The following is a 12,662-nucleotide window of genomic DNA, read 5'->3' as shown; positions in this document are numbered from 1 at the left end:
GGAGGAAATGTGACAAAAAACGCACAAATCTGGGGTTTTGGACGGTTGTAGTTTTACTTTCTAAGTAGGAAAAGTACCGATATCGTTGTCGAAATGTAAGTAAGTAGAAACCAAAAGTGACACATTGGAAAAGCAAGTTTAGCTACATCTGTAAGTTAAACCTCTGTTACGATCACAGCAAAATCAGAAAGATCTTCCAAGATCGCAGCAACATCCACGATCACCCAGTCACCCACTGCAGTTATGATTTTTTACTTTGCACTTTACACAACCGTCCTTGAAGCGCCGTCAATGAGTGGAAACCTTTTTTGTAAGCTACTTGCGATTAATTAAACTGGTTAAGTAAGGCACAACGTTTTTAATTTCACTTGGTTTGGATGTGCTAACAAAACTTGATCGGAAATGTTTGCGGTAATTGTAAACAACTTTTACTGTAAACATATCAGTGACAGCTAGAAGTGAGAACTAATCCAAACAGCTGATAGTTATTTCATCAAATGTAATAGTAAACATTAGGAGAAAATTTTACAAAAATCGAACAAAATTGGATTTTTGATGGTTCGTTATTTTGTTTTCAAAGAAGTGAGGCCATGTTTTTATAGCCAAAGACACTCTCACCAATCCAGTAAATACAGACAAATGATTAGAACCTTGATCGGTATTCTAGTTTTCTAGGAGTAAGCCGCGTAAAATGACATTTTGGCGTTACAGACGCGACCACAGAATGGACAAACAGACAGACATACAGACAGAAATTGAGATAAGACTCGTTTCGGCTTTCTTAGGCTATGAAACGTAAAAATAACCAAAAACTGCATGATTCTAAGCAATGTACAGACAAAACTGTAATTTTATTTATATAGATTAGTATTTATAGTAGTTTTAATTCACCCAAATGACCGTCTAAAACGAACACAGTCTTTGAAAGGTAAAATGTATTGTACTTTTCGTTTTGCTTTACAAAAAAGTTTTGAGCTCTATTGAAATGCATAATTTACTAACGGGCTTCCACGTATTACAATATCACAACAATACAGCACCAGTATACAACACATTGTATAGTCACAGTATACAACGCATTGTATAGTCACAATATACAACACATTGTATAGTCACAATATACAACGCATTGTATAGTCACAATATACAACGCATTGTATAGTCACAATATACAACGCATTGTATAGTCACAATATACAACACATTGTATAGTCACAATATACAACACATTGTATAGTCACAATATACAACGCATTGTATAGTCACAATATACAACCCATTGTATAGTCACAATATACAACGCATTGTATAGTCACAATATACAACGCATTGTATAGTCACAGTATACAATGTTCACTATTGATAAACATAAATGTTCTGCTACACAAATGTTTGACTGTAGGTTCGTAGTTTATGTATTTCGGCCACACAACATGTCGGAGCTTAAACATGTGATGGCTGGGAAATGCTATACAATGTCATGCATAGTTGTCACCACTGACAGTAACGAATTAACCGACCTAGTTTTATAACTCAGAATTTTTACACGATTCATAATATTATTTTTATTTTACTAAAATCACTCACACAAATGAGAGAGTGAGAAATTATGAACTTTCTTCTAAAGCCATTATATATTAAATTTGATAAGGTTTAAATCTAATCAAGTAGAAGACCTGAACAAATATGTACAATTGTGAAGGAAAATCATTATTTTCTCAAATACTTTTGTTTATTTATTTAAATTTAAAATACATCAGAACTCATTAAAGCTATCGATAGATTTGCTGATATTTTAGTAACTGACTTATTTGTTTTGCACCATTTACAATTTAATTTTAAGCTTTTAATTTATTTGTATCCCTTGTATTGTATGTATACAAACTAAATGAAAATAAATACATTACCTCAAAACATTTGATATTGGAAATTAAATAGATTACATATTCATATTAACACTGTTTTAATGCATTTGAAATTGGAAAATTAAATGCTTGACCTCAATTGTAAGTCTTATTAAAATGGTTTTCATTTGGTAAAAGTAATTATATTGTGATAAATATATTGCATTTATGACAAAGCAAGGGACAAATAAATTGGAAAAACGGGATAAAGGGAAAAGTGTTGGGAAAAAGGGAAAAATAATTTGGAAAAACGGGATAAAGGGAAAAGTTTTGGGAAAAAGGGAAAAACAATGAGGGAAAATGGGATAAAGGGAAAAGTGTTGGGAAAAATGGAAGAGTGTTTGTGAAAAGGGAAAAATACTTTGGAAAAAGGGAAAACTAATTTGGAAAAACGGGATAGAGGGAAAAGTGTTGGGAAAAAGGGAAAAGAGTTGGGGAAAAGGGGAAAGAGTTGAGGAAAAGGGGAAAGAGTTGGGAAAAAGGGAAGTGTTGGGGAAAAGGGAAAAATAATGAGGGAAAATTGGATAAAGGGAAAAGTGTTGGGAAAAAGGGAAAAATGAATTGGAAAAACAGGATAAAGCGAAAAGTGATGGGAAAAAGGGAAAATAATTTGGAAAAACGGGATAAAGGGAAAAGTTTTGGGAAAAAGGGAAAAATAATGAAGGAAAATGGGAAAAAAAGAAAAGTGTTGGGAATAAGGGAAAAGAGTTGGGAAAAAGGGAAAAATAATGAGGGAAAACGGGATAAAGGGAAAATAGTTGGGAAAAAGGGAAAAATAATTTGGAAAAACCGGAAAAAGGGAAAAGAGATGGGAAAAAGGGGAAAGTGTTGGGAAAAAGGGAAAAATAATTTGGAAAAACGGGATGAAGGGAAAAGAGATGGGAAAAAGGGGAAAGAGTTGGGAAAAAGGGAAAAAGAATTTGGAAAAAGGGAAAAATAATTTGGAAAAACGGGAAAAGTGATGGGAAAAAGGGAAAAATAATTTGGAAAAACGGGAAAAGTGATGGGAAAAAGGGAAAAACAATGAGGGAAAATGGGATAAAAAGAAAAGTGTTGGGAAAAAGGGAAAAGTGTTGGGGAAAAGGGAAAAATAATGAGGGAAAGTTGGATAAAGGGAAAAGTGTTGGGAAAAAGGGAAAAGTGTTTGGGAAAAGGGAAAAATACTTTGGAAAAAGTGAAAACTAATTTGGAAAAACGGGATAGAGGGAAAAGTGTTGGGAAAAAGGGAAAAATAATGAGGGAAAATGGGATAAAAAGAAAAGTGTTGGGAAAAAGGGAAAAGAGTTGGGGAAAAGGGAAAAATAATGAGGGAAAGTTGGATAAAGGGAAAAGTGTTGGGAAAAAGGGAAAAATAAATTGGAAAAACGGGATAAAGGGAAAAGTGATGGGAAAAAGGGAAAAATAATTTGGAAAAACGGGATAAAGGGAAAAGTTTAGGGAAAAAGGGAAAAACAATGAGGGAAAATGGGATAAAGGGAAAAGTGTTGGGAAAAAGGGAAAAGTGTTTGGGATAAGGGAAAAATACTTTGGAAAAAGGGAAAACTAATTTGGAAAAACGGGATAGAGGGAAAAGTGTTGGGAAAAGGGAAAAATAAATTGGAAAAACGGGATAAAGGGAAAAGTGATGGGAAAAAGGGAAAATAATTTGGAAAAACGGGATGAAGGCAAAAGTTTTGGGAAAAAGGGAAAAATAATGAGGGAAACGGGAAAAAAAGAAAAGTGTTGGGAAAAAGGGAAAAGAGTTGGGGAAAAGGGAAAAGAGTTGGGAAAAAAGGGAAAAGTGTTGGGAAAAAGGGAAAAATAATTTGTAAAAACGGGATGAAGGGAAAAGAGATGGAAAAAAGGGAAAAGAGTTGGGAAAAAGGGAAAAATAATTTGGGAAAAGGGAAAAATAATTTGGAAAAACGGGATAAAGGGAAAAGTGCTGGAAAAAAGGGAAAAGTGATGGGAAAAAGGGAAAAATAATTTGGAAAAACGGGATAAAGGGAAAAGTGTTGGGAAAAAGGGAAAAATAATTTGGGAAAACGGGATAAAGGGAAAAGTGTTGGGAAAAAAGGAAAAGTAATTTGGAAAAACGGGATAAAGGGAAAAGTGATGGGAAAAGTGATGGGAAAAAGGGAAAAATAATGAGGGAAAACGGGATAAATCGAAAAGTTTGGGGAAAAAGGGAAAAATAATTTGGAAAAACGGGATAAAGGGAAAAGAGATGGGAAAAGGGAAAAGTGTTGGGAAAAAGGGAAAAATAATTTGGAAAAACGGGATGAAGGGAAAAGAGATGGGAAAAAGGGGAAAGAGTTGGGAAAAAGGGAAAAATAATTTGGAAAAACGGGATAAAGGGAAAAGAGATGGGAAAATAGGAAAAGAGTTTGGAAGAAGGGAAAAGTGAGTTGGGAAAAAGGGAAAACTAAATTATTTTTTTTTTCAATTTAGATGTTTTTCCAAATTGGAAAAACGGGATAAAGGGAAAAGTGTTGGGAAAAAGGGAAAATAATTTGGAAAAACGGGATAAAGGGAAAAGTGTTGGGAAAAAGGGAAAAGAGTTGGGGAAAAGGGGAAAGAGTTGGGAAAAAGGGAAAAGTGTTGGGAAAAAGGGAAAAATAATTTGGAAAAACGGGATGAAGGGAAAAGAGATGGGAAAAAGGGAAAAGAGTTGGGAAAAAGGGAAAAATAATTTGGAAAAAGGGAAAAATAATTTGGAAAAACGGGATAAAGGGAAAAGTGCTGGAAAAAAGGGAAAAGTGATGGGAAAAAGGGAAAAATAATTTGGAAAAACGGGATAAAGGGAAAAGTGTTGGAAAAAAGGGAAAAGTGATGGGAAAAAGGGAAAAATAATTTGGAAAAACGGGATAAAGGGAAAATAGTTGGGAAAAAGGGAAAAGAGTTGGGGAAAAGGGGAAAGAGTTGTGAAAAAGGGAAAAATAATTTGGAAAAAGGGAAAAATAATTTGGAAAAACGGGATAAAGGGAAAAGTGTTGGGAAAAAAGGAAAAGTAATTTGGAAAAACGGGATAAAGGGAAAAGTGATGGGAAAAGTGATGGGAAAAAGGGAAAAATAATGAGGGAAAACGGGATAAATCGAAAAGTTTGGGGAAAAAGGGAAAAATAATTTGGAAAAACGGGATAAAGGGAAAAGAGATGGGAAAAGGGAAAAGTGTTGGGAAAAAGGGAAAAATAATTTGGAAAAACGGGATGAAGGGAAAAGAGATGGGAAAAAGGGGAAAGAGTTGGGAAAAAGGGAAAAATAATTTGGAAAAACGGGATAAAGGGAAAAGTGTTGGGGAAAAGGGAACAATTATTTGGAAAAAAGGGATAAAGGGAAAAGAATTGAGAAAAATGGAAAAGAGTTGGGAAAAAGGGAAAAGTGTTGGGAAAAAGGGAAAAGTGTTTGGAAAAAGGGAAAAATAATTTGGAAAAACGGGATAAAGGGAAAAGAGATGGGAAAATGGGAAAAGAGTTTGGAAGAAGGGAAAAGTGAGTTGGGAAAAAGGGAAAAATAAATTATTTTTTTTTTCAATTTAGATGTTTTTCCAAATTGGAAAAACGGGATAAAGGGAATAGTGTTGGGAAAAAGGGAAAATAATTTGGAAAAACGGGATAAAGGGAAAAGTGTTGGGAAAAAGGGAAAAGAGTTGGGAAAAAGGGGAAAGAGTTGGGAAAAAGGGAAAAATAATTTGGAAAAGGGGAAAAATAATTTGGAAAAACGGGATAGCGGAAAAACGGGGGGGGAGCATAGCCATTTATGGACATAAGTTTAAATAAAGTAAAGAGTCAAAATAATTTCATTCATTTTTAACCACTATTCTATCACTTTAATTAATTTTATTTTACTTAGGTAACACTGCACAAGGCCTCAACATATTTGAAATGAATTTTTTAATAAATTAACTTTCACAAAACTTACAATGTTTTGATGTTCCGCCATTTTGTTCTCATTGGTCGGAACCAATCGGGACTCGTTATACGACATATCCTTTTGTTGCAGCAATGAAACATAGAGTATTCGATTCATCTTGTATATGAATTCATAAAAATAGCAACCAACCTCTTCATGGACCAACCTAAATACCTAAATTCACATTCTGCAATGAATATATTTACTAACCAGTTCCATTACAGACTAAATTCATATTGGATGAGCTCTCAACTCCTATTTTCTCTTTGGATTTGTATGGATTATAACAATAGCTTAAACTATTCATTTCTTTCGTGACGCGGTTATATTCAATTTTTTATTTAATATTCTTTCTGACCCACATTCACATCGTAGGACGCTACTTCTAGCCAGAGACTGTTTTGTAAATTACTTCAGGCTAGTATAGAGTGTTGCGGCATTATCACATAGATAAAATCCATTGGTGATTGGCGGGATTTGAACCCGACACCTTGGGCACCGAAGCCTCGCGCTCTAACACTAGACCAACTAGCTCCCCACGATATATAACAACTTGCCCAAGCCAAGCTCACTACATATGGTTATTACGGACAACTTGACGCAGAAGTACAAGTGTAGACAAGTAGTAGATGTTCTACCTACAACTTCCTCACTGAACATGCATAGTTGCGCTGCACATTATTATCGAACTTATAGTTTAGAAAGACAAAGTAACGTTGGTTGTTTACTTTTGAATACTTGTGTCTTTAGCTTTGACCATGGTTGGATGGATTTTGTATACTACTACACCAATAAATAAACACTAAATATATACAAATGGTGGGGGTGGTGGTAATATTTACAAATCTAAGAGACTCGTCCACCACTTCTTGCCAGGAGTACAACGTTATACTGAGTAGAAACCTTTTGTGTTTTTTGCCCCACCTTCACGTCTTAGGACGCTATGTTCTAGCCCGAAACTGTTTTACACATTACTTCTAAGAGTAGTCTAAGAGTTTTGTGGCATTATCACATTGATAAAATCCATTGGTAATTGGTGGGATTTGAACCCGGGACCTCAGACTCCGAAGCCGGATCTTACTAGACCAGCTAGTTCCCTGAGTTTCATTTTTGTCAACTGTATTAATACAAGGGACCTTATGAATAAATCCCACTATCAAACTCCGTAAATTTCATAGTTTTACATATTTTATATAAAACATCTTTTGTTCGACTAAATTCTCTCAACTAGACATATGAAACACAAGAAACAGAATTATGAATCAACTTGCAGTTTGAAGTAGTTTTAAATAATTTTGAAAAATCAAAATATACCTTTAATTGAAATCGTGGTATTTATATCAACAAAGATAAATTGTACTAAAAGAAACAAATAACCATCTGCAGACTGTGAAATGTACCATAAAATGATACAATTTATGTTTGGCCTAGTACAATTAAATGAGGAATATAATTTTCGTGTTTAGGGTTTATGTGACAGAACAAGACTTGGATGTGTTAACCAACATCACAAATTAGCTACGTATTTTAGTGGTTTGGTCACCTCATGTGGTTTAATCCTATACTCTAATATGAGCAATGTTTGCTTGCTTCCTTGCACAAAGATCTCGAAAACGGCTCCGACGATTTTCTTCAAATGTTGTAAATTGTTCATTTACAACGAGTAAAAAAAACGAGCTACCTAAAAACGAGTTTACTGTAGTTTGAACTGCCAACAAAAATCTAATTAAGTAGAAATTATTAGGGTAGAATTACGTAGGGTATCTGCAATCCTAAAATGCTATGGGAAGGAAGGAAAACAGGTCCGCGACGTAGGAAGTGGTGAAGGAAGTAGTCAAGGCGAATAGTCCGGAGTGTGGGAACTGTTTATGACGATTAGATTAAGGTGTCTGCAATCTTAAAATGATATTGGAAGGAAGGAAAACAGGTCCGCGACGTAGGAAGTGGTGAAGGAAGTAATAAAGGCAATCATAAAATGCTATGGGAATAGAGGGAAACAGGTCCGTGACGTAGGAAGTGATGAAGGAAGTAGTAACGGCGAGCAGTCCAGAGTGTGGGGACTGTTTACGACGATAAGATTAGGATATATGCAATCCTAAAATGCTATGGGAAGGGAGGAAAACAGGTCCGCGACATGGGAAGTGGTGAAGGAAGTAGTCAAGGCTAGTAGTCCGGAGTGTGGGAACTGTTTATGACGATTAGATTAAGGTATTTGCAATCCTAAAATGCTATGGGAAGGGAAGGAAAACAGGTCCGCGACATAGGAAGTGGTGAAGGAAGTAGTCAAGGCGAGCTGTCCGGAGTGTGGGAACTGTTTATGACGATTAGATAAGGGTATGGGCAATCCTAAAATGCTATGGGAAGGGAGGGAAACAGGTCCGTGACGCAGGAAGTGGTGAAGGAAGTAGTCAAGGCGAGCTGTCTGGTGCGTGAGAACTGTTTATGATGATTAGATTAAGTTATTTGCAATCATAAAATGCTATGGAAAGGGAGGAAAACAGGTCCGCGACGTTGGAAGTGGTGAAGGAAGTAGTCTAGGTGAGCTGTCCGGAGTGTGGGAACTGTTTATGACAATTAGATTAAGGTATTTGCAATCCTAAAATGCTATGGAAAGGGAGGGAAACAGGTAGTCCGGAGTGTGGGAACTGTTTATGACGATTAGATTAAGGTATCTGCAATCTTTAAATGCAATGGGAATGGAGGGAAACAGGTCCATGACGTAGGAAATGGTGGTAAAGGCGAGCCGTTTAGAGTTTGGGAATGGATTTATGTATCTCCAATACTAAGTTGCTTTCAGAGTGAACTAATGATTTCCCCCGAGCAAAAAAAAAAAAAAAAAAAAAAAAAAAGCTCGGTCCCCAGGTACTGAACAATAATTTAACCAGTTTGTTGGTGTCTGTGTACAGTATCAAAGTATAGTTGTGAGTATAATATAATGTGATTCATGAGCAAATAAAAGATATTGATATATTAAACATTATTGGGGTTTTTCCGAGTGACTTTGGCTCTTCTACCCGACGACTTTCATAATTTTGGTCTTAAATTAAAGGTGTGCACGCACAGATCTACCACCAAGGGATTTGTTTATCTGCAGTATTTCTAGCTAGGCATAAAAGCAACTTTCCTCCTGTACATTTCTTATATGAGTTAAAATTGGTTTTACTTTTTCGAGTTCGTTTGGCTCTTCTACCCAACCAATTTTCATAATTTTGGTCCTAAATTAAAGGTATGCACACACATTTTTGCCATCAAGCATCATAATTAATCTATTTACAGTATTACTCAACTACAAAACATTAATTTGTTTTTTTAATTTTTACTTGAATTAATAATACGTTTGACCAGATCTATTATTATATATGTTTTGGTCTAAGACCCTTCAGTGAAATGCCAGCTTTCATTTGAGCTATTGATTATCAAAATCGGACGTACCTGAAGCACGCTGCCGCATTACGAATCAACAACAATTATAATTTTGTTGGAGTTGATCATCATTCATGTATCAATTATGTATGTATCAATGATACATAACTCAATTTTATTTTAGTTATTTCATATGTCTCGGTCTTTAAATGCTCCTAGATGTAAAGGCTTTCATTTGAGATATTGATCGTTTGAATAAGTTAAGTTCAAGATGTGTTATTGAATTTAAAAAGAACATAAATTTGATTTTTTCTCGGATGTGCTAATTTAATTTTAGATACTTGTATCTATACTCCATTCTAATTACGTTATCCTATATGTTTTGGTCTAAGAACCTTCAGCGGAATACCAGCATTTGAGTTATTGATTACTAAGATCGGACGTGCCTAAAGCAGGCTACTGAATCACGAACAACAAATTAATTGCTCCGAAACTGGAGCTATTTATCATCCACTGATAGTTATTTTATTTTGCCTGAAAGCTCAAGAGTGACCGATGATTTCGAGGGGTTTCACCTAGTAAACATTAAAAGTATACAGTAATTGGACGGTGAATTATATAGATTTTTGAATTACATGAATTCACTATGCTCTGTCGTGCTATGTGACAACGGTCTACTTCCCAGTATATACCGATGCATATTCATTTTGCATCATTCAAGTTTTAATGGGCCGTCCTACATTAAACCTTAGACAAAAAGAATTAAATATAGACTCTCAGCGATGCTGTGGTTACCATGGTTACCATAGGTTGTGGCGCATACCGCTGGTAGCACCGTGTAGTTACGTAGCGCGTACGCCGTAAGTACATGGTGCTCCTAGCGATGTACGCCAGAACCTATGGTAACCACAGCACAGCTGACGGTCTATATTAATATATTTTTGTCTATGATTAAACCGAGCTATTTTTTCACACGAAAATCTACGACACTAAATATTTTGTGAAGAATTATACACAATAAGGCTTGTGCTATTTTGGTTTACACAAGACCAAAGAGGCCAAATCAATTAATCGTTAAGTGTTTTCCTGGTCAACAGAGGTAGGCGATTGGTTGTTAAATGTTTGCAGTTTAGAAATTGGAAGTCCAGGAACTGATTAAATGGCTACCATGATTTGTGATTACAATGTTGAAGTACTTTAAGGATTCCTGTCAGACTTAACTCATTACGAAAAGTTGATTAAAAAAGGGCTTTAGTAACTTACAACGTTTCCTAATACTTGTCGCAATTATAATTTTATTTAATTGATTCTGTAAACGTGGTCCCTTTAAAATAGTATTTTAAAAGTTAAAATTAAAGCTGTATTTTTGTGAAAGGTTTGAATATAAAAGTTAAGATTGACCTATAGTCTTGTTAATGAATAAAATCAGACGGTCTTTCAGCCAGAAAAATATTAATTATAATTATTAGCCTATACAATTCGAAAACCGATAAGAGACTACTTTGCTTATTTAAAACAATCAAAAAGCTGCGGTTTTATTTGTAATTGGAAAAACAACAATTTATTTTCAGAACGACTATTATATAACTAACGTGCGCAGCTCATTTTTAATGTATACAAAAAGCTTGTAAAACATCCATGGGAAATTAAACTACTAAAAGAATCCACTTTGAACAATCAATATTTAACCATTTATTGTTTCGTAATGGTAAAGTTAGTTGAAAACTTTATTGAATAACACAAACTTTAATTAGTTTCTAATTGGTAGGCGATAAGGTCACGAGGCAATTTTGTAAAAGAAACTCTGTAAACTTTGAGTTTCCGAAAGAGAAATACTGCAATTACTCCTGAAAAATAATATTTTATTAGTTTAAATTTCCTAGAAAACAATAATTTTACGCATTAACACAACATTTAAAAAAATTGTATTTTGCTGAGGAATTTACAAATACATTAATTGTAGCTAAACAACGTTGACTAAAAAAATAGTGTATGAACATAAGATGTTATTTAAATAAAATAGTATTAGCAGGATTTATTTTTTTATTAAAAAGTAACGTACATACTGCAATGCTGTAAACACAACAAATCAAGAGAGATTATTTTGTCTCCTACGCAATGAGCTAGTTTGAAAACCATCCAAAGCTGCAGCTACTAGTAATTGCATTTAAATACAAAATTACGAAATATTACACCTACACAAACTTCTCATTTTGCCCCCTCATTACCCTCATTAAATTAAAACCTCATTAAATGTAAAATGGGACATTGTCATTATGGACAGCCGGTTATAGTTAGTTGTGTGGAATCTATATACTAAATACCCCTGCCGCAACAAACCTGCAGACTAAGCGAATTTCCATTTACCTGAATTGAATTTTAATTAAATCTATTTAAATAACATTAGGTTTAACGAGTACCTAGGTTTGCTGCTACAGGGACGTTAATAACATGTGTGTTTTTAAGTAAAATATTAGTGGCCCAAATAAATAAATATGACAAGTTTGATCAGCATATTTCCATAAACAAGCAAACTACAAACAACATTTTACAATATTCTCCACAAGAATAACATGGGAATTTTAAATTTTAAATATTTTGGATTTTCTCAGTAACCAATAACCGTAAAAAAACACCTCTTGGTATTCTAAAAATCTTTTTACGATCTTTATTATGGTCAAGAGAGAATTTTGGAAATGTTGTGTTTTGAGGGGGAGAATGAGAAAACCCACTTTTCCCCATATAACCCCCCTTAAAACCCTGTTCCCACAGTCCTAGCATGCTGGTTCGCGAACTCATTCAAGTTTATCCCGCCTTACTCCGTCAAAGAAAAGAGAAGTTACTTAAGTTATCGCGTTCACAATCTATAGGCCTATATATAAATTTGAACAAATAGTGTTTTTGGTCTCTAGTGACATCAAAATGAAAAATTTGTATCGGCCCCGGCTCTAGGTCTCACCTCGCCTACGGAAATAGCTATTTTCCCTATAGGGAAATTCGCAAAAAAACTAGGATTTTCTTCCGAGTAGGGCCGGCTTTCATACCCGTCCAGTTTTCATAATTTTGGTCTCAAATTAAAGGTATGAACGCACAGATTTGCCATTATGCATCATCAATCATTCACCTACTGGCCAAAATTTTGAATTCTTACTTTAATGGAGATTCACCAGTTCTATTATCCTATATGTTTTGATCCAAGAAACTTCGGTGAAATACCAGCTTTCATGTGAGCTATTGATTATTATTATCGGGCGTACCTGATGCACGAATAAACAATAATTATGGGGTTTTTTAGGACTTGTATGAAATCAATGATACCAAACTCCATTTGTATGGTAGTTATTTTATATGTCTTGGTCTTAAAATACTCAATGAGTACTCCTACTTGAGTTATAGGAACATTTAAACTTATTATTAGGAGGTACTATATATTTGGTTGATTGTTATCAAATGAGCAACTAAAAAGACGTGTCGGCACAATATAAATTGAAGCACTGTAATGGC

This window comes from Macrosteles quadrilineatus, unplaced genomic scaffold, assembly GCF_028750875.1.
Source record: "Macrosteles quadrilineatus isolate MER2022 unplaced genomic scaffold, UCM_ALF_1.0 Scaffold_3__2_contigs__length_128488019, whole genome shotgun sequence".
NCBI lineage: Eukaryota > Metazoa > Arthropoda > Insecta > Hemiptera > Cicadellidae > Macrosteles > Macrosteles quadrilineatus.
This window is presented reverse-complemented; position numbering follows the sequence as displayed.